Source organism: Ambystoma mexicanum, chromosome 5p, assembly GCF_040938575.1.
Source record: "Ambystoma mexicanum isolate Mex_15411 chromosome 5p, UKY_AmexF1_1, whole genome shotgun sequence".
Taxonomy (NCBI): domain Eukaryota; kingdom Metazoa; phylum Chordata; class Amphibia; order Caudata; family Ambystomatidae; genus Ambystoma; species Ambystoma mexicanum.
In genome coordinates, this window is record NC_090930.1 from 405,704,008 (window position 1) to 405,727,325 (window position 23,318).

The 23,318-nt window shown below is 43.7% G+C and overlaps 1 protein-coding gene across 4 annotated transcripts in view; it reads left to right on the top strand.

Moving 5' to 3' along the window:
* Positions 1-23,318, top strand: part of ARHGEF6 (Rac/Cdc42 guanine nucleotide exchange factor 6) — a 3,277,165-nt gene that overhangs the window by 2,440,982 nt on the left and 812,865 nt on the right. The gene's annotated exons all lie outside the window — the stretch shown is intronic.

The window sequence follows — 23,318 nt, forward strand, 5'->3', positions numbered from 1 at the left end:
GATCAAATAGGATTATGTCATCAGCCAATGCCCAAAAATGAAGCCTCAGAGTACCCAAGCGAGCTGGATAAACCTTTGCATCATACCACATTTTTTCCAAATATGATAGGTAAAGATTAAACAAGGTGGCAGATAAGTTACAGCCTTGTTTCAATCCCATTTCTGTAAATATAGCTTTTGCCGTTGCCCCCTCTGCTGTCAATCTAATCCTATAGGCAGTGTTCGTGTGAAGCTGGATAAGCCAGTAAATCAAGTGCCCAGATATTCCAAAAGATGCCAGCTTCTACCATAGTAGATTACGCACAACTGAGTCAAAGGCAGTAGACCGATCTATATAGGAAATGTAAATTGGACATGCACCTTTGTGTTTTGTTTAAGCTAATAAATGCGATAGTAAAGACGCATTAAGTGCAGTTCCCATCCCTCTCCTAAAACCAGTTTGACGTTTAGAATATAAACCATGATGTTCAATATATTTCTCCAAGTTGTACAAAAGAAGAATCTCAAAAACTTTTGCAGATGTATTCATTAATGATATAGGTCTATAGTTTGCCGGGTTACATGGATCCCCTTTTTTGAATACTGGTATTATAATCAAGGTAAGCCATGATGCTGGAATCGAATGAGTTTGAAAAATCAGGCCATACTTTATTTTTAAAATACCCGCACAGAACAATGGATCTGCTTTATACACACATGGCGGGATGGCATCAGGGCCCGCTGCCCTTGAACTTGATAGTTTACGGATAGCCCACACCATGTCCTCTTTAGTCCAATTCATTGCACATGATCCCTGATTCGTTAATGGCATTTTTGTAGTTTTCATAAATCGTTAAGGCAATGTATATTTAACACTGATGTATTTTTCCCAGACTTCCGCTGGAATAGCATTAGCTGGCGGTTCACACCTAGAAATATGCGGTTATCGAATACTTGCCCAGATAAGTCTTGTGTCCTTTTTACACAGGGCACTAATGATCGCTTGATTTTCTTTAATATGTAATGTTATCTTAAACCCTTTTATTTTATTTTTATAAACCTGTAGAATATTTTTTTTTTCATATTCGTATTCATTCCACTTCAAATAAGATATTTTCCTTATCTCTCTATTTTTCTGTCATTTAGTCAGTGCGATCTCTAGGTCAAAACCATATTTCTTTGTTTGCAAGCAAGGCTTCTGAGTTTTTAGAATTTCAACAAGATTTTCCTTCACAATTTTAGAAATTACTTCCTCCATCTTAAATAAGTTAAACTCCTGCCTTGCAAACTCCTCTTCTAAATCTTCTAACTTTAAGTATACCTGATTCACTAATTTCTGGCATACTACAGAGTACAATCTCATACATATATTTGGGCGGTCAATTTCAGAAAATTGCAAGAACTTGTCAACTTGATAAAATGAACATTGTCTAGCTATTCTCAGTTCAATGGGCGCATGATCATTATCCACAATCCCATGAACAATCACAGGTCTTACAATGCTTACCAATTTTTCAGAGATATAAAAAAATCTATCAATGAGCTCAACGAGCCCCGAGCCCAAGAAATTCTGCTTGAGGTTTCAGAAAAAGTGACAAAACTCAAACCCCAATCCTCCACAAATTGCACCCATTTCTTTCCTCTTTGCCATGCTTGAGGGGACACTCTCATCAATGTTCTACCTCATTCTCTGATGGCCTACAACAATATGAATTGAAATCACCCCCCAAAATTATATCACAGTATTTATTGTGTGCTCCTGCAATTTCAAGACACGTATCAATTTCATCAAACATTGATTCTATTTAAATTTTTAGGGGATTCCAATAAAGGTTAACAAACTACACTGGTTAAGCTTTACGCCTTTTTAATGTTACAGCTACTGCAAGTACGTATTCAGAGGCATAGATTAACACCGATTCACATTCTAGATTATTGTTTATGGCAATAGCAAGACCTCCCCCAGGTCTACCCTCATTCACCTTAGTTGCAAGTGTACAAAAGGTATTATAACCATCAAGCACCAATTCACTCATTTTCATTGTTTCTTGTATTAATATGATGTGGGGAGTATTACTAAATTGGAATGATGACAACCAGGTCAAGATGTTATGAAAACCACACGAATTCCATGAGTAAATGACTAGGTCGTGACTAGATTGAAGAACCCTTCACTGGATCCCAGAGACCCTACCTGCATTTATTCCTGCATCCTAAATTATGTGGAACTGTACCCTGAACTATTGGGCACAAGGCCCCAGACAACTTATGGCTGGACAATGTTTAGTTAGGGGTCATCTCTGTGGACCTTTTTGGGCATAATACTTCTTTCCTTTGCAGGAGTTTCTGATTGGTATTATGCCCAATAACAAAGTGAATGTATATATGCATTAAGTTTGATAGCTTGATAAGTCTACCTGCTAGTAGTCATTTTTCTATAGTGTGTTTTGGTCATAAATAAATAACTATTTTAATACATCCTATCTAAGTGTAATCTGTGATTCCCATTGTGTGACCTAATTGTGGACCATTTACAAGCGCACCCCCTCTGAAGAACATAGCCTAGACCGCCTGTCACTGCTACCTAAACTGATCTGGCTACAGCTTCCCAGAGTTGTTCCTGTCACAATATAGGTTGGCCTTCTATACATCTGTCCACCAGGCCAGAGTATAGAAAATTAGTCCTAACACTTCCCTTGGATGTCAATGGGATCCCTAGAGTATGGGTTATTGACCTTTTACACTGGATGGCAATGGAGTGTTCCATGTGAGGATTCCTGCCCTAATCTCACCAAGGACCCACACTAAGGGTGATCTAGAGCTCCCCCATTTACCCCCCGTGTCCAGCATCCATTCGCTTGGTGTGGCACCTGACCCCTTTGGAAGGCAGCAATGGCATTCTTCAACCCGAAAGGCATGACCCCAAACTGAAAGCTCCTTTTTCCTTGACCTGATGTGACATCAAAGGTGCTCACAAACTTGACAGCACCTATTTTGTTTAATTAAATTTTATGTTTGGGTATTACAACCCTGTCATAATTTGCTTCCATTACATTTCATCATTAAAATCAATCTTTACATTTTGACATAAGGAACAGTCTTTATCACTGGCGGTGCAACCTCCCTCCATCAATTAAATCATCCTCTAAATGTTCTTTACAGCTTTAGAACTTTATCCATAAAATTCATTACAGCAATCATCATTGAGGGGTTCTCTCCCATTATAACCATGTTCCACCACTCTTCTGTAGTCTTAAAGCTCCGGACAAAATAACTCAGATATTTTGCTCTCAATTGTATTAGGCCATAACATTCGATCACCAGATGTTTATATGATTCAATTGAGTCCTTTCCAATACAAAAACTACATTGTGGGTCCATATTATCTAGTTGTCTCCTTTAGCTGAGCACCTCTCTCGTAGGCAAGATGTTCAATCTTAACCGCATGAAAAGTTACCTGTACATAGGACTTGGGAATTTCATCAAGTAACCTGAGAGCTCCTTTAGGGTCCATCATTCATAACCCGTGTCTAATTCCAATTTATATGTAAGTCTTTTGGTCTGTGTATTAATCCAATCTTGCTCCATTATGTGCCTGTTCATCTTTTACGGGGTCACTAATAGAATGTCCTCCGAAATCTCTATACTGCACAACCATTGTTTACAATTTTGCTTCCAGATGTCAAGGAGCCAATCGTGGGTTGTATTTCCTTTATTTTTTAGATTTTCAAAAGGTTGTAGATTGTCTTCCTCTAGACATTTCCGGAATAAAGATAACGCTTTCCATCATGTAATAGACCAGATGGGTTGCTAGCCCAGTTTGTATCTAATTAGGGCGATCGGAAGGCTGTTCGGAAAACGGAGGACCCTTTTCCAGTAGTAACCATCCATCACCTCCCATCCAGTGTTTCTCATTCACACTTGAGTTACTAGATACACCCAAATACATGATTGTGTCGACACATTGTAGTTTTTCCTTCCCTACTAGCCATTTAAAACTAGGTTTCCTCTGATCACAGGCCGATGATAAAACCATGACTTTGTTTTTTTTTTGGCATTTATCCTAAGACCATTAACTTTTAAATATATTTCCAGCTGGTTCAATCTATGCTATAATACTATTGGTATCTGCTCAGTAATGACCAGATCATCTGCGTACATGATCCATGGGATCGCCTGTCCATATATCTTAGGGGGAAAGGTCTTTACCTCTTCCTGGCTCGCCTCCAGGTCTGATAGAGATTGAACAAGGCGGGAGCCAGCAGGGCAGCCTTGTTTCGAACCCCTATAAGTATAAATTCTGTCCGACAGAAGACCTGCAGAAGATACTCTAACCTGAATGTTCGTAGCCGTATAAAGGGATTTAATCTCCTCCAACAAATCCAAAGGACATTGCCAGGAGGCTAACGTGTCCCACAACCTCTCCCTGCTAATGCTGTTGAATGCCTATTCCTGATCTATAAATGATACATAGATTTTAGTTTTGGTCTTAATGGCTCTCCATCTCAGCACATTCAGAAGGAAGCGGTTGAGGGCAGTTCCCACTCCTTTTACAAAGCCAGTCTGCCTTATATCGAATCGTCTAGACTCAGAAGCCCAGCTCTTTAGGTGACGCAACAGAATTGACGCAAACATTTTTCCTACAGTGTCCAAGAGGGCTATTGGTCTATAATTGTTTGGATTATTTTTGTCGCCCTACTTGTATATAGGACTATCAAGAAGGCCTTCCAAGAGGCTGGGATTTTTCTCACCAGTAGTATTTCATTAAACAATATCAGGCATAGTTCAGCCCATGCCTCAGGATTTTGTTTCAATAGGTTATTGTTAAGACCCGCTGCTCTTGAGGAATTCAGTTGTCTAATAAGGAGTAAAATGTCCTCTCTATCAATGTAAATTGACCACCTGACCATGGATTTACCACCTGTTACGGCGATGGGGGAATAGTTGAGTGAAATGAGTAATCCAGCTCTCTTCTGTAACCGCTTGCACCATGCTAGCCGGTTGCAATGTGGCATTGCTTTTTCAAAGAGCCCCTAATTCACATGTTTTTCTTTTTAAAATTAATTTCATCATTTCTTCTGTGTCAAATTGTAAGCACTGGGCCTTAGTAGATAAAAGCCAATTCCTGTATTGCAGACTCCTTTTATTTTTTAAAGAAGAGTTGATCACCTAACTGCAGGTGATCGATTCTCATCAAATCCGCACAATAGATTTGTTTACCCTCCGTTAGTATCTTATTGGGGTGGTGAAGTCTTGTCACCCCTTGTCGAGGGCCCTCGCTAGGTTGCACTTGAAAATCCATCAGAGCCCAGGAATAATCCAAACCTGTTGGCTCCATTACTAGAGAGGGCCTATATTTGGCAGTAATAATCAGTACATCCTTTGGGAATATTCTCAGTTGAATAACACCCTGGTCTACCTGAATCTTATCCACCCCAACCACCTGTTGGTAAGAACATGCTGTATTCCATTTTAGAATTAGTAAATGGTGGACACTATTAGCCATGGGTTTTACAACTAAGGAACGTATCCATTTCAGTAATCTTCCTGATACAAAGTAATCGTCGAGGTGGAACTGAGACTCACCCCTTGCCCATGCTGGTTTGGCTGGGATGTCCCCCCTTATTTGTCCATTCAGGATGAAGACCTTGCATTCTTTCAGTTCCGACACCCACAACCTCACTTCTTTACTAATTGTTATCCTTGGGATCTTTTTACCATTATTATAAATACACTTTAGATTTAGATCTCCACAGATCACAATTTGGGGGTCATTTATCCTCACACGTACCTCATTGATAAGGGATACAACTGTGTTGATAAAAATCTTCATCTTTGATCCCTACCGGATTCCAGTATAAGTTAAACCAAACTATTGACATTGATAATGCTGGCCTTGGACTCACCCATTTCAAAATAATCATTTGTATTAAGGTATTTGGGTTTTTCATTTCCAATACCTTTAGCCCCTGGCCCAATCTTATCAATGTCATTAAACCCGCTGTTGGTCTCCCTATTCAGCCTTTTAGGGCCTGATTGCAACAAACCTCAAACCCATCACAGTTCGGCTTTCCACATAATCAAGTTTCTTGCATGCATAGAACGCCAAATATTTGGAAAAAAGAAAAAATGAGCCTTCCTCATTGAAGAGATACACAAACGCCCTAGTGTTCCATGATCCCATGCAAAAGGTGGAGCGATCCTGCAACATTAAATGTTACCTTCCTTGATTTTGAGCCAAGGCCCCTGCTAACCATGACCAGTCTTGATTAGCCTTTTGCTGATCTGCTCCATCCCACTTGTAACCTTTCTATCTATGCTTTTCAAACAGTCAAGTGTGATTTGTATTGATTGCTGCTTTCTCTTTAAAGCTGTCACACACTCGCAAACACCTGTGGGGGATTTGGAGAATAGTTTTTCGTCTTCACTAGATCCGCGGTTTTGCAGGTGGCCCTGTTTCAAAAAGGACTCCTTTCTTTGGTATTGTCTTCGATCCCCATATGGAATAGATGGTATGATACATGGCTTCTCTGTGATTTAAAAACCCAGAGGGAGCAGGTCCGACGTTGCTTCCAAAAGTGAGTTTCTCACTAACATGGAGTGAAAGTGGAGGATAACCCAGTCCATGCAGGTTTCATTCACAAACTGGACTATTTTTATTTCTTCCAATCCAATGTTCTGTAATTTAGGCGCACAATGCAACAGTTTCATGATATTCCCACGATTTAATAACTGTGATTCCTAAAGTGGGGAAAGATGCTTCAGAATGCTGTAACTATCATCTTATATCGCTTCTAAATGTAGATGTAAAGATATTTCCGAAAATTCGAACTACTAGGTTAGATAATCATATGGGTCATCTGATTGATAAGACTCAAGTGGGATTTATGCAGCAACGATATGGTGATAATATTAGGACTCTCTTAGATATTCTAAATCTCTCCTCCTCCGGATCAGAGGATTTATTATTTATATTCCTAGACGCTGAAAAGGCATTCGATAGTGTGAATTGGACTTTCTTAAATTTTACGTTGATGAAGATGGGTTTTGGTCCTCTATTTATAAATGCTGTTGGAGCGTTACAGTCAGACATTAGATCTAGGATTTGGGTTAATGGGGTTCCCTCGGCTTCTTTTAGATTATTTAAAGGTACACGTCAGGGGTGTCCGTTATCGCCTTATCTCTTCAATTTGGCTCTTCAACCTTTTTTGATATACATTCGACAGTCTTGTCGTCTGTCAGGATTCAGGTTAGGGGAGATTGAAGTTAAAATCCTGGTTTATGCAGATGATGTTGTACTTATTGTAAATAATCCTGAAGTAGAGGGTGTCATTTTAAGGAATATGATTGATGAGGTGGGTAAACGCTCGGGTTACAAAATTAATTGGGAAAAATCAGTTTTGTTCCTGGTGTGTAGGCAATTATTGGGTTGGAATTGTTTTTTTAAAAACATTTTTTATACTCTTTATTTCTTATTTTCAACAAAATACAATAAACAACAGTATTAACATCATAGGTCATTGGATTGCAAAATACACAACAGTGGAAGACAAATAAAACAAATAAAACAGAATTCCAAACCTTTGTTTTCCACCATACTAAACCTAATTGGGTTGGAATTGTAAGTGGGAAAATAGGCAGGTGAAGTACTGGGGGGGGGGGTTAATTTGATGAGAGAGATGAAACGAATGGTTGAGCTCATTGTTAAAGTTTTAGAGGCTCATTGTTAAAGTTTTAGAGGCTCTGAAGAAGAACATTTGTAAATGGAGCAGACTTTCGTTAACTATTTGGGCAAAGATTAACGGCATTAAAATGGTGCTCTTACCCAAAGTTTTATATATACTTCAGTCAATTCCTTTAAAATTCACGAAAAAAGCTTTGGGTCGTGTAGACTGAGTCTTTTACGATTTCTTATGGGGTCCAGGGAAAAGACCAAGAATACCTCAGTATTTGATGATTCGGAGTGTAAGCAATGGGGCCTTTGGTTACCCTATTCTTAAACTACTATGAGCTTTTTGATTAAAACGTCAGTTGTTTATTCTTTTATGAATGATCCGGGAGCTCCAATATGGGCTCAGATAGAAGACTATAAAATGAGACCTTTCAGAATTGAATACCTATACTCATTGGGTAGACTACCTAGATCAGTATCTAAATTAAAAACAGTACTTGCCACCAAAGATGCAATCTCTTCACTGGTTGTGGGGTGTGGACAGGGAATGTGCATGTATGAGGAGGCCTCCATCTGGCAGAATCCAGGATTACAGATAGATAATAATAGGTTATGTTGGAGAAGTTGGATCAATAAAGGTATATTGCTAATGAGAGCTGTGTGAGGAGGGAATGTTATCTTTCGAGTTTTTAAAAAGGAAATATGCACTGAATAACTGTGAGCTACGGAGGTATAATTTGTTACATAATTTGATAGAAGAGAGATTATTGATGATTGATGAACCTTTATCAGAAAGACCGGAGTGGTTTAATTTCCTTTCAGCTGCTCCTCAGGTGGTGTCAAGTTATTTAAAACTCTTCCCGATAAAAGAAAATGTTACATTTTCATGGGATAGTTTGCGGACTGCGTGGTCGGAAGAAACAGGTGTGGAAATTATGATGAAAGATTGGGAAAGTTTATGGAAGGTCCCGGTTAGGATGAAACTTGATTTGAATCTGCTTTATATTCAACAACGGATCTTGGGGCGTCTCTTTTGGACCCCAGATAAAATGTACAGATTGGGATTAAAAATTGATGATGTATGTTGGAAAAAGGAACTATGCTTCATATGTTGTGTAGTTTCTGGAGTGATATTCTGGATAGGGTTGACTTAGTTTGGAAATTGAATTTCCCGAGAACGCCATTGGCTGTACTTTTGAAATCTCCGATTGGTACACGCCATCTGAGTTTTGTGACACTATGTTGGGTTAATAAGGTCCTTTTGATTTAAATCGGTATTGGAGTGAATTATTTGAGTGAATTATTTGATGGGGGATTAATTGTCTTGTTTTGTATTTTGTGTATTTGTATATAATATTTTGTTTATTTTGATTTTGTGTCATTTCACAGTAAAATGGTCAGATTATTGTTGATTGTATGTTAGTAATCTTCAAATTGTTTCTGTTTTTGCCTGTGCTAATTTATTTATTTATTTTCTTCTTATAATATTTTATTGGTATTCTGATAATTGTTTCAGCTGATGATCTCTGTGTTGTGTTACTGTTTGAACAATTGAAATAAAGTATTTAAAACATTTTTTTTCAAAATGTAATATTTAATATTTGGATTTAGTATTAACCCGTCTCTGGCTGGAATTAGCCTCTGAATTACCAATGATGCGTTGGAGGCTAAAGTAGTATTTTCTGGTTTGCAACCTCCCCTCTTCTTAACACTCCATCTGCTGAATTAGTTCTATCAAAATTACATTTTGTCACCAGTCGACGCCTCTCCTCCAATGTTTCAAAATGAGAGAACTTGGAATGCCTAATTTCTGTCATGTTCCTGTTGGTGTTTTTCAGTTCTCTTTGAATTCTATCAGAGCTGATCATGATGTCAGACTTAGAGTTTATCGTCCAGGGACGGCTCCTCTCAACCGACACTCGGAACTGTGCCTTCGAAGTTTCCCCAGCTTCTTCAACAGCAGTACATTTACCTTCTGCGGTAGCATGTTCCAAGCTCATTACTGAGGGGGATTGCTCCACTGAGTCATCTTCCCACGTGTAAGTTTGATCGGTGCGATCCGCCGCGTCCGCGATTAACTCATCCGAGTAAGTCGACAAGTCCAATAAGCTCACTGCATTTATGCACTCCGTATTATTGGCTACAGAAATATCCTGTTCCAGCGGCCGGGGAGTTGTCGGCCCAAGTTCTGAGGTTGGACTAACTCCATGGGATATAAGAGGTTTGGCAGGAGTTCCGCTTTCTGGACATGGGGTAGTCAAATTTAGAAGAAACACTCTAGATCCATTCTATTTAAGTTTGTTACTTCCTTGTACATTTTTGTTTTTTTTTCTCTCTTTATCCTCTCATCTTATATCCCTGAGTTTCTATTTGCTCTACTTCCACAAGAATTTTGGGGAATATTGTAGCAGGAGCAATCTTCCACCATGTCATTTTCATCACCTCCTTGGGGGTTCCTGCTCTGTCTGCCGAGGCATCTCTTCTGTAGTCACTTCTAGGGTCACTGCAGTCATAGTAGATGCATTCCTCGGCTCACTAGATAACACCTTTTCCCCATGTATCTCGACACATACTTCCTGATCAAGCTGTACCCTCTCAGCCGGCAAGAGATCATCGATCCTTAAAGCAGACATAGAGGTTGCAGCCTTAGGAAGGGACTTCAGATAATCTTTGGAGGCGTTATTCGATCTCCTTCCATCATTCAGTTGTTCTTTATTCTGTGGATTCTTTCCCTGAAAGGTTCTAGCCCATTTAATTGCTTCAAGAACAGACATCATCAGTGTTGTTTGTCTTCCTCCTCCCCCCCTTGCTAGATCGTACAGCTGGCCCTGCCACTGGGCTGTTGGTTCAGCTTCTTTAATCAGTCGAGACTGAATTGCACCTGCAAAAGACGCCAAGAATATTACATTAGTGTGATTCATAGCCAATAGTGTGACTTGGTGCTTTAGTGTCTCATTCATTGTTTCGTAGAGCTTAGTAAAAGGGTTAAGAGTTACTGCCATAACAATGTTTTGGATTTGCCCTAGAGGCACGGTAGAGTGCTGAGGAGTTTTAAAAGTTATTTCCTCAGAACAAGATAACTCTCTTGTAGAGATGGATGATGAAGTTGAGGTTGATGAATAAGAGTCCTGTCCTTTCCCCATCTCTTAAGGCAGTAGCTCTCTTTCCTGGACCAACCCCTCCCTGTTTCTCTGAATATTTGGATCTTGCTTGGTTACAAATACCTGCTCTATTTCCTGAGGCAGGGAGTTAGTTAATTTCTTCCCAGCCATATTCCGATCCAGAGTACACTTAGTAGGTAGAATAGGCGATGAGCAAACGTTATGGATAGAATTACTCATCCTCCTTTGCCAGGTTATTATAGTTTTAATTTCTGCAATATCGTGGGTTAGACGAGCTGCTAGACTGGAGCGTTGGCTCTCTAAATTGTTGAAATTTGAGCAAGGAGAGGGGGGACTGATCTGTCGAGTGACAATTCCCTGGGGCTCTAAAACGCATATTGCAGAGAGTTAGGTTGGATAAAGACATCATCCAGATATGCGTGGTCATCAACCAAGCCTGTCATTATATTTCTTGGAGTCGTGACCCTTTCATTCGTTAGTTCATATCGATAGAGGTACTCGGAGTGTAGGGGTTTAAGTGTCATTCCACTCAATATTTATGTTACATCATTATTCCCTTTAGCCATCGCCTCTAAAGTTGTTTTATCCAGAATCCTGTCCGTATTAGAAAGATTTCCCCTGCATAAATCACCAACCATTGAACGTTGATCCAATCTATTGGTCATTTCCTGGTCTTCAGCCAACGATCCGCACCTCCCACCAGACTCTTTACAGTCATGCTCGCTGATGCCTTCAGTGCTCGATTTTGCATCTCCATCTCCTCGCGAGTGATCCCAACACGGCATCTCACCGTAGCTGCTTTAAGGGGGAGACAGGTGATGGCCCCATGCTACTAGACGCTTCCTCATCGCACTTTATTACCTGTCGGTGAGTACACAGGCCTTTAGACGTCATTGGGTCGGCTGGCTGACCATGTGAGTGTATTAAGTGCGGGCACAAGACCAATAGTTTATCACAACAGCTGAACGTGAGACAAAAAGCTGAATAGTCGGTTACACCTCCAGACCTCGGCAGGAGCCTTACCTTGCTGAAATTATCACCAGGGAGTAGCAGCGAGCATTGTCCCTCAATCCTTCACTCCTGCACAGCCTGCATCGACTGCAAACTCAGCTGCACTACTCCGCTCTGTGCTCTGACAGGGGTTTTAGGTCAGAAGCTTCCGCTTGAAGAATAGCGAGTGTGGACAGATTCACAGACCACACTGCATCAACTGCAAACGCTGCTGCACAACTCTGCACCTATTTTGTCCATAAATTCATCAGCCCAGGGAAATGGGTGAGCATCAATCTTGGTGACTGCATTGACCCCTCTGTATTCTACACAGAACCTCCAATCATTGGTACATAGCTGGGAACTGGCCTTGGGAACAAGGACCACTGGGCTGGACCCAGGGACTAGTTGGGGGTTCAGTGACACCCAAGTTCAACATCTTGGTAACCCATGCCTGGATGTGGTTCTTTACTGTGTCTGACATCCTGTAGCATCTGCTCTTAAGTATGCTGTCTGCAGTATCTATGTGATGCTCACACCATATGCAGAGGCCTGGTTTCAGTGAAAACAGAGGAGAATACTGCTGGCGCAAAGCCCTGCAGGCCCTCTGCTGCTCTGGTGTTAGATCTGGAGAGACATTCCCTCCTTTCAATGAGCCATCCTGGGGGTTGCTATGTGGAAAGTCAGGAATGTGCTCACTCTCATCCTCCTCTTGCTCACTCTCATCCTTCACTTGCCCTGAAGCTAGCAGGAAACATTCAACTTCCTCTCTTCAGTGGTAAGGCTTGTGCTTGTTGATATGGAAGACCTGAAAAGCTACCCCAGGGGTACCCATGTCAACCAGGTAGTTGACTTTTCCCATCTCAGATATTATCCTGAAGGGTCCAGTACACTTGTCTTCCAGAGTTCTGGGCTTTGTTGTCTCCATAGCAAGGATCCCCTGGCCATGAGTCCACCTGTGACGTGTTAAGGTCATGCCAGTATGTATTCAGCTCCTGTCTGGCCTTGAGATTTGCTGATGTCTGGCCCATAATCTATGCCATATTCCTCCTGAGGCCTAGCACATAGTCCCCCACATGCTTGATATGACCTGGATGGGTGTCTTGCAAAGTTTCTCTAACTAAAGACAAGGGCTTCTCTCATTGGATATCCAAAGATGATCTTTAAGTGGCTGAACCCAATACCCTCCTGAGATACCTCTCTCCAGGCATGGCAGTAGGAGGTCCCATTTCCTCCTCCGGGGGTCTTCCAATGCACCCAGCATGCCTTTGAGAGTGGGACAGAGTGTTCTGTGTGTTTGGGGAGCTGTTACAGTCTGTCCTTCCTTTCTACTGCTGACTGCAATGTTTCAGAATACTGTCTCGGACGCGGAGCGAGATGGAGTGTTTTGTGTGTTCCGGGTGGACCGGGAAGAAATCTGTTAACGACTTGCGTGGAGGCGCATCGTCCCGGATGCATCCGGATTGCCTGGTAAGCCCATTTAATAAAAAGTATTGAAATCGCTGTGAGCACTGAGAGACTGTGATCTTGGCCACTGCGCCCGGGTACTCCGCTTTGGCAATAACTGAGGGTCCCAGGGCGTGATAGACTATGTCGTGCCGTGAGGGAGAGGGAGGGCCAACCCCACCTCCCCCTCAGGCACACCAGGCGTTCACCCAAAGGGAAAAGCAACGTCAAGAACCTTGTACATATCCCCCTGTTGAGGTCGACATTAATACAGCCAAAGACACATGTCCAAAATCACACCTCCCATATGGACACAAAAGAGCTTCAAGATGTAAAAATGTGGAAAGAAGAAAAAACAGAGGGTCTGGAATGTGGAGACTTGGTGAAAGTACTAGAAAGGAAAACATCGCCTTTAACTTCAGCCTCTTGCCTAATCCCAGAAAAATGCCATAGACCTAATAAGGGAGGGATTGAAACATTCCTGACACAACCTAAAGAAATAACAGAAAAAGGAGAGAATATCTACCCTGGATTTGACTGATGTAGAAAGGTTAGAGGTCAATAACCCCAAGGTCATTGAGATACCGATCTTGGGAAAGTCTAGTGAACACAATCTGACTATTTCTGTGACCAAAGGAAAGGGTCCAAGTTCCCTTCCTCCAGAGAACCACTCCCCTCATTCAGAACTAAAGGGCCACCTGGCTCTAGGAGCAATGCAAGGAAGGGAGTCAGAACTTGATCAATCCCCTGCAGCACAAAAGCTTGCAAAATCCTAGCTTACATTAAAGAACTATTGGGAAAGATCAAATGCAGACCCAGAGAACAAACAATCCATTACAACTGAAAGTGAAAATCCATAGACTAGGCAGAACCCTATACTAGAAGAAAAGATCTGGGAGGGAGAAAAGACATCACAGACAAGCTTGAATGACAAGGAGTACAGAGGAAAGGCAGAGACGTCCTTTAGAACTTTAAATTACAGACCAAGGCACAGAGACTGTTGAGATGGAAAGAATTGGATCCCAGCCTTCCTCTACAACCTTAGACGAGTCAGTCTTTTACCCAAACAACTATCAGGTTCACCCAAATCCGTTAACTGCAACGACTATAGACATCCAAAATAGCCTAATGTCAGCTCTGACAATCTCCCTTGCTCCATTCTTAAAATTATACAAAGCTATGCAGGAGAGCTTCAAAGATCAAGCTACATTATTTGCAATGGCTCACTCGAAAGTAATATACATCGAGACCTTCATACTTCCCGTAAGACAAGAGTCGACAAAGAGGAGGCTGCGGCAAGCCAAATTCAAAACATCACACTGAGGACATTGGAAGCGGACGTCAGGAGAAAATCCTGATCCTAACATCTTTGATGGACATGATTCAGGAAAAAAGAAGTGCACCCTTGCAAACACTTCACCCAGCATCCACAGACAATGTGCCACCTAAACGAAATCCCTTATCCAACCCGGATGGAGAGCTGATGTAGGAGAATGGCATAAATCAAAATTCAGAGACCAGGAGGGGAGAAGGAGAAACCCTGGACACGGGGAGTGCAAGAAGAGAAAAATCACAAGATAACCGATTACTAAGTAAGCCAACAAGGAAAGATCAGAAGAGGGGATGTAAGGAAGTCTTACCAACAATCATAGGGCCAAATATTAAAATCAATCAATGCTCACCCCTACCAGCAGAAGTACAACCTTTTTTGATCTTTAGAAAACCCAACTTGGCCAACTAGAAAAAGCATTTTCACATGGAGCAGAAAAAAATAAAAAATCTACCTGCAACCAAAAAAAGGAAATCTAATGCGGCAAAGAGCTTTGTAAGAAATATCACAACTACATCGGTAACAAAGAATCCTAGACAGTTCTTCCCGACAATGCCGAAAACCATGGAACCCAAGGAATGTGCACAAGAGCTGAATAGTGCAGGCGGAGAGTAGTTCACTAGACGAGAAAATAAACCTACTAGATCTATCAACTTATACTAATGATGAGGAGGAGGGGGCAACTACAACTTGGCTTCCAAGTAATGATAGGGAAAATAAAGAGCAGACAGAAAAATTACAGGTAGTGATTCAACGGGATCAGCGGAGAGTAACAATTTTGCAAGAGCCTCGTAGCTTAATGGATGAGAGAGACGTCCTAACATCCATCCCGAATTAAAAAGGACGCGGACTGTCACTGACTTTCTGACCCTGGAACAGAAAAGAGCGTGCATCCACATTAACATGAACGTGAGGACTGACATGGGTGAGAACACCCCCAAATCAGCAAAGAGGAATCTAAAAGAAGGAAAGGCGTTGGATAGAAAATAAAACAGCTCAAGAGAAAGAGTAAGAACGGCAAAGAGAGAAAGGTTACTAACAGGCCATGAAGTACAACTACAACGCCTGTTCCCAGGTAATGATCATCTAATTCTTAATCGTCTGAATGTAATGAACCTCTTTCAACACATACCTGCATTAAGTACCTGCATTAAGGTTAATTGAATCAGAGGCTATTAAAATAGTCAGATTTCCAAGGGAATCTGTAAAAGATAGAGTAATCTTACGCCTCTACTCAGGCATTATACAAGCTTCTCTATTGGATCTGGCGCACCTATTACTGCCAGCAGGCTTTCAATTATCTGACTGAAGTGACAACAAAAAACCAAGAGATTGGGAGGATAATTCTCGAAGGAAACAACCCATGGATCAATACCTAGAAGAAATGTTGACAAAATGCATGGCAGTGGGAAAACCCAGAGCAGACAAGATGTCAGACTGTACAAACGTCGTGCAAGACAGAACAAGGGTAATACAATTCTATTAAGATGACCCATAAGGGATCGCTCAAGGTCTTTTTAATAACCAACGGAAACATTGGGCGTGAAGTAAGAGAAACAGAAGGCAAATGCTATAAAGAGGTGGAGACAACTCCAAACTATGTAGTTGCCCCTGCCCTACATATACACTACGATTTACAATGAAACAAGGTATGGACCTTTTGGATTCTGGAACGCCAGCGGCCACAGACACTTATCATTGGACAAGGACATCAGCAGTGTAACTATGGACATCATATGCCTCCAAAAGACGTGGCTAAGGTTCCCCACAAACCTAGATGGTTACTCCGCCCACTTGAATACAGCCTATAGCGGACGGAAGGGTAGACCTACTGCTGGCTTTTTAACTCTAATAAAGAATGGCACTGGCATTGAAGTGTCCAGCATTCATAACCCAAATCCCTTCATCCAGATACTACAACATACAATAAAAGATGGGGTGGCCAAACAACCCATACAGGGTCTACTAATCTTTACAGTAATCCCCTGATGATAAAAACAGAAACCTTGATACACAAGATTGAAGTTCTTGACCTTGCTGCCAGAATGCATAAACATTTATCATTCTAGGAGGAGATTTAAACATCCTATGTATTGATGAAAGAGGGAGAATAATCAATGAAGAAGTGTATGTGAATGGTCCAATGAAACGTGCCCCAACATGGCTATGGTCAGTGTCCTCTAGAGATCTTCACCTACTTAATGGCCAAATGAAGGGAAACCAGCCAGCACAGGTGACGTTCACTCCTCGATCATGTGCTACATTTTTGTTTCTACAAATATACTGCAAGACATACATCGAATGGAGATCGTACCAAAACAAACTAACAATCACACCCTTTTGAAGATGGCTTGGGGGTGGGGGTGGGAGGGAGTAATAGTCGAGAGGAAAGGTGGGGACCGAAAGTAGTGACCACCAATTGAAGAACCTGTATAAGACTAAGATCCCAAGATATTCCAACATTATTAGAGGGCTTTGAGAGACAATGGGAACATAAACTACGTACCCCTGTTGTTGGAATTCTCCAGACCAGTCAAAGCAGGTGAAGCGTGCACCAGCCCCACAAGCACGCAGGTGATGAAATGATCAGACAGGAAATAAAATGTTTCAATAGAGATTTGAAACTGATATGGAAACTAGACATAAAAGATTGCTTCACGCTATTGAAAAAGAGAAGCTTCGGAGTGGCCACCAGGGGGCGCATGGATGAGGCTAACCTCTCTGTGAGCTCTGTGCTCCTTGGTCCCATAAGTGACTTGAGCCCCCACTTGTGGACCCCCCTCTGGTATAACGTGGAGAATCTGCTGTAGGAACCAATCCCCCCTTCAAGTGATCGCAAACACGGAAGAAATCAGAGCGGGGAAAGCCAAGAACTTTGCTGCACAAGTTCCGTCCCCCCGGCTGCGGCCTGCTGCCTCCGAAAGTGAAAACTGAATCGCGCCCGCGCACCTAGAGGAAAGCACCACGCAGCCTGAGAAGAGGACAACGGCGACTCCACTCTGTGCCGGGTGGGGAGACCCCTGCCTGGAGGGTGCACTGCAAAGGGATTGATAGCCTCCGGACGACTCACCGCATCGGCGGCCCTATGTGAAGAACACCCGGTGAAGGGTGCAGCACGATTGAACAAACCGTTGGGGAGCGACCCACACTTTACTTAGCTAATGCATACAGCGACTGACTCTCGTTGCCTGCTCCTCCACAGGTGCTGTAGTGAAAACAGTGCCCCGTTCAAGAGCGGGAGATTCCTGCGGCCATGTCTGGCCCCCGCTCTGTGCGAGCGCCCCGGCCCCGGGGATTAGGACCCTCTCCGCTGCCGGGTCTTGAACTCGATCACCCGACAGGCCCCCCCCCCCCCCGACGAGACCGCTGAGACTGGCCCGGTTCTCCGGTGAGCGTCTGCAACGCTATATATCCCCACCTACATCCACAAGTCTACGTGAGGCTTCCATGCTGTGGAACTCCCGGCCCTCCGGTGACACAGCCTCCTTCACCCCAATAAGCTACGCGCGTACTCTAGATCCTGTTAGCGCGAATCCTGTCACTCGCTCTGTGTGGCCGCATCGTTCGCTCTGCGTCTGCAAATATAAGCCTTAGTATATGCTATCTAGGTGACCCAAGAACCAGTACGCTTGCTTCTAGCTCCCACGGGCATCACGGATTACTGTTTAAGGGTGATACACCAAGCCATCCTGAACTTCCTGTAATACGGATTGGGCTCCAGGCATCACCCACGCAGCCCCTCTTATACCACCCCACACCCTGAAGAATTACCCACGCGTCTCACCTAGCCCCATCACATGGAATCAGGGAGCCGACTGACATTCTAGGCAAATACTCAGTTGAAGCTCCCCAGGAGCCAAGCAGAATCTCCTGCTCAGGGAATTTGGGCAAGACACCTGTGATCCACTAAGAGGTACGAAGAACGTTCAAGTACTTGTATGGTAGGCTCGAATGTCCTCTCTCACTCAGAGCGTGCCCCTGGAACCAATCTGGGGCCCCGGACCTCAAACGTGTTCACAAACACTTCCAAAGGTTGCCAGCAATCTCAAAGGGACCGCTTTTGGGGCATGAATGTGCACTTAATTGAACTGAACTCCTGGAATCATTCTGAAAGCATTTGAAAAGGACACTAATATGACAAGCTGCTGCTAAATGACTCGCTAAAGCCCTGGAAATGAAGTTTGACATATCATTCTTCGAGAGCCACCCTGCTGATCAATTGTACACAAACTCGCAAATCTGAATTGGTAACGCTCTCTGGGCTGTGGTTTCATCCGGGCACCTCCTCAGCCCCTCTGAGAGCTCCACGGAGCCCCGAATACTTGGCCTACTTTGCCTCTATGAACCTACACTACCGCATAGAGGGTAGAGCCCCCGACTCAGGTGCGTGTGCCTCCTCTATCTCGAGAACTACTCTATGCACGCACGAAACAGGCTTGCCAAATACGCATACACTTCGCCCCTGCTGGCCTCTGATCAGCAAACAACGATGGCGACAGATCTCACTGGAGCGGAGGCTGCTGCCACCAAGGGGGACATCGCAGCATTACTGTCTGAGATAAAGACTCTGGGTGCCAACTTGGGTGGTAAGATTGACAGTATTACCCAAAGAATGGACAATTTTGAGGAGAGACTGGAAGGTGTTGAGAACAATCAGGCCTCCATTGACACCCTTGAAACCCAAATGGACATGAGGTTACGCAAAATTGAAAACAAGGATGAGGAGATACGCCTGAAAATTGATAATTTGGAAAACAGGGAAAGAAGGAATAATCTCCGATTTTTTGGTATACCGGAGTCCGATGGAGAAACTGAAGACTCACTCAAGGCCACAATACATGACATCATAAAAATCCTAATGGCGGATGAGGAGATAGACGAACCCAAAACCGAACGGATCCACAGGGCTGGGCGACCTCCCGGTGGCCCACGTTCCGTTCTCACAAAATTCCACCAATATCAGGATAGAATCAGGATCCTGGTGAAGGCCAGGTCCGGGGACTCACTCACGATGGGCGGTGCCCGCATTACCATCTTCCAGGACCTGTCGTCACTCACGCTGGCGTTAAGGCGCCTTTGTAGCCCCCTGACGAAATGGCTCAAGGAGAGGGGCATGAGATATAGGTGGGGTTATCCTTTCTCCCTCACATTTGAACATGGTGGCATTGTTTTGCTGTCCGAGGAGGAGATCAAGGACTGTATCGTGGATATCCTCGGGACAGCACCAGGAGAAGGCGACAGAGGTGAGACTGACCACCCTGGAACGCAATGGGAACTCCAAGGCCCTAGAAGAAAGAGAGTAAAAGGTTCAAGAAAATACAGACGCCCGAATAACACGACTGATAATGGAAAATTAGGATGGGCCACTTGAATTTGGTGAATCAACGGACTGAATTCCATGATTCAACTGTTCGAAGCCAAGCACTTATTGGCACGGACTGACGTGATAGCTGCAGAGATGTCAGCGCCTGGCAGCGGCAATCCTCCCTGAAGTAAGGGGGGAAATGAATGAACACCCGAAGAAAACGCCGGAGGACACAAGTATCGTTATATTCTTGTTCACTTTTTTGATGTTATTGTTGAAATATATGAAGTTGGGGAGGGGGGGGGAGAAGGGGGCTCAAAGATATGTTATGATAATATACTTGAATGGGACCGTGAGGAAACGGCCCCACCGGTGGTCCAATACTGGACTGAACATTTCCATCATGGTCGAGACGGACGCCGTCATCATGCCAAGAGTGGCAGACCTTCAGCTCCTGGATTCATCTGAATCCCAGGGACTCAGGAAGGGGGAGAATAGGGGGGGAAGGGAGAAGAGAAATTTGGGAACATTAACAGCACCATCCGAACAAATCCGCAATATTAACTCCAGGGTGGAATTGAGAGATCACACAATTGTCTGGACACCGGAAGTGAGTGACACCTTGAAAAGACCCAACAATGGCATCAAATGAACTCAAAGTGAGAGACTCGGTCAGAGTTGGGTCCATCAATGTGAAAGGCCTGAACTCCCTGACTAAGAGGTCATTGGTGCTCAGGGAGTTTCGCAGATCCAATATTGACATACTCCTACTGCAAGAGACTAAGTTCGCTAAAGGGGAGGAACGGAGCATCCTGGGGAAGCAGGGAGGCCTGGAGTTCTGGGGTTCGGGCCCGCTCAGGAAGGGAGGAGTCAGCATTCTACTCAGGAACGGATTCCAATTTGAAGTGGAGAAGATATGGTCTGATGTTGCGGGTCGTACTCTCCTGATAACGGGGAAAATAGCTAAAGTAAAAGTGACTATCGCCACTGTATACGCACCAAACACTGGTCAGAATGCATTCCTCCAGAAGACGATCCCCAGAATTATGCTAGAGGCCACAGGACATGTAATCCTGGGGGGAGACTTCAACCAGTGGGCTGATCCGGATATGGATTGAAAACCAGGCAACCCCGAAACAAGAAACCAAAATAAAGGTGGGCGCACCGAACTCGCTGAGATAATGGACCTGTATGACATGAAGGATGTGTGGAGAATCATGCATCCTAGCGCAACTGGATATACCTTTTATTCGAACCCCCATCACACACTAACACGTATTGACTACATATACCTCACAAGCGACCTCGCATCCACCGCCCAACACTCAGATATTATACCGATAACCTGGTCGGACCACGACATGGTACTAGTAGATATCTCCTGGGCTGAACTACCTGTCATGGGAGGGAAGTGGAGATGTAAGAAGACCCTCTGGAAGGACCCGGTCTTCAAGATGGCTACGGAGACCGAAATTGATGAATATTTTAAAATAAATAACGACTGAGAGGTTTCCAAACAAATGGTCTGGGAAGCGGGGAAGGCCACATGGAGAGGTGTCTTAATACGAGAAGGATCCTCCAAGAAGAGAGAGCGGAAGATCATAGAGCAGAGGTTACGGGCCGAAATAGGGCATATAGAGGGAGAAATGAGGAAGGACCCTAGGGTAGACCCTGGAAAAATGAAAACAGCCCAACAAAAAAGGGATGAACTACGACTCCTAGAACACAACCAAATTGTACGCAAATTGCAGTTCCTAAAACAGAAATTCTATGAGAAAGGAGATAAAGCCGACGCCCTATTGGCTGCCAGACTCAGGGAACAAAGAGCAGAACGCAAGGTGAAGGAAATAATTGAGGACTCCTCCCTCTCTCCCCTTCTCCCCCTCACCATCCCTGAATCCTTTGCTAATTTCTATGAGAAGCTTTACACCTCTGACATAACCCCCGGCCAACTGGATATAACCTCGTACCTATCATTAATCACTATGCCCACAATAACGAACACAGAGACTGAGCTACTTGACTCCCCAATCACTGAACTCGAGATACAGTACGCAATCAAAAGGCTAACACCGGGCAAATCCCCGGGGGAGGATGGCAACACTGCCGGTTTCTATAAAACATTTGCGAGGCAATTGACACCCTTCCTATCAGAATCATTTAACGATATATTAGACACCGGCGTGGCCCCAGACTCCTTTAAAAGGGCATTGATAACAGTGATTCCCAAAGAGGGGAGGGACCCTAAAAATTGTGGATCTTACCGTCCTATTTCCCTTCTTAACCTTGACGCTAAAATTTACGCAAGAGTACTGGCAGCCAGACTAGAGACGCTGGTACCCCGTCTGATCCATTCAGATCAAGTTGGGTTTATACTTGGGAGGCAGGGGGCTGACTCCATGCGCAAAACTCTACACCTTGTCCATGTGTCTCACGATCTCCGCAATGACCCTGTTCTGTTGTCAATCGACGCAGAAAAAGCCTTTGATAGGGTGGCGTGGGAATTCCTGGGTGCAGTCCTGCAAAAGGTTGGAATAGGCCCCAAAGCCAGAAAGGGAATACAAGCGATATACACATCCCCCTTGGCATCGATATTTGTAAACGGGGAATACTCCCGGTGATTTGAACTGAAGCGTGGGACTAGACAGGGAGGCCCCCTTTCTGCAATTCTATTTGCACTCTCGTTAGAACCCCTGGCACAAAAGATGAGAGCTGATCCTGCGATAGAGGGGATCCGGCTAGGCCCGGAAGAATATAAAATAGCACTCTATGCTGATGATCTTCTCCTCCTCATAACCTATCCCTCTGAGTCCATCCCTCACGCCCTTAGACTAATGGATGAATATGGCCAATTCTCAGGCTTCAAAGTAAATAAGGCAAAGTCCATCCTGTTCCCCCTTCAGGGAACTGCAGAAGAGAATGACACTAAGTTCCTCCCGCTAGGCCTTAAGATGGAGCACCTCGCACTCCAATATCTAGCCATACGGATTACTAAAACCCTAAACGACCTGTTTGAAGCAAACTTCCCTCCACTCTTCCAACGATTCGCAAATGACCTCAAGAAATGGAATAAACTGACGATCTCCTGGCTCGGCCGAATTAACGCGGTCAAGATGGTATGCCTACCCCGCTTCCTGTATCCCTTCCAAATGCTGCCAATTGAGATACCAAAAGAGTTCTTTACTGAAGCTAAAAAGATCATGATGAGATTCATATGGCAGGGGAAGAAACCGAGAATTTCATAAACTACATTGACACTCCCCAAGGATAAGGGGGTCGGGCTACCCGACTTGAGAACTTATTACAAAGCAGCCCAGTTGCGCGTCTTAATCCCACACCTGAGATCATCACAACCTCCAATGGGTCCAAATGGACAACTACTACCTGTCCCCGGCCACAGTATCAGAATGGCTATGGACCCCCCACAAAAGGGTACTACGGAAAATTAAAGGTCATCCAATACTGAGCACCATA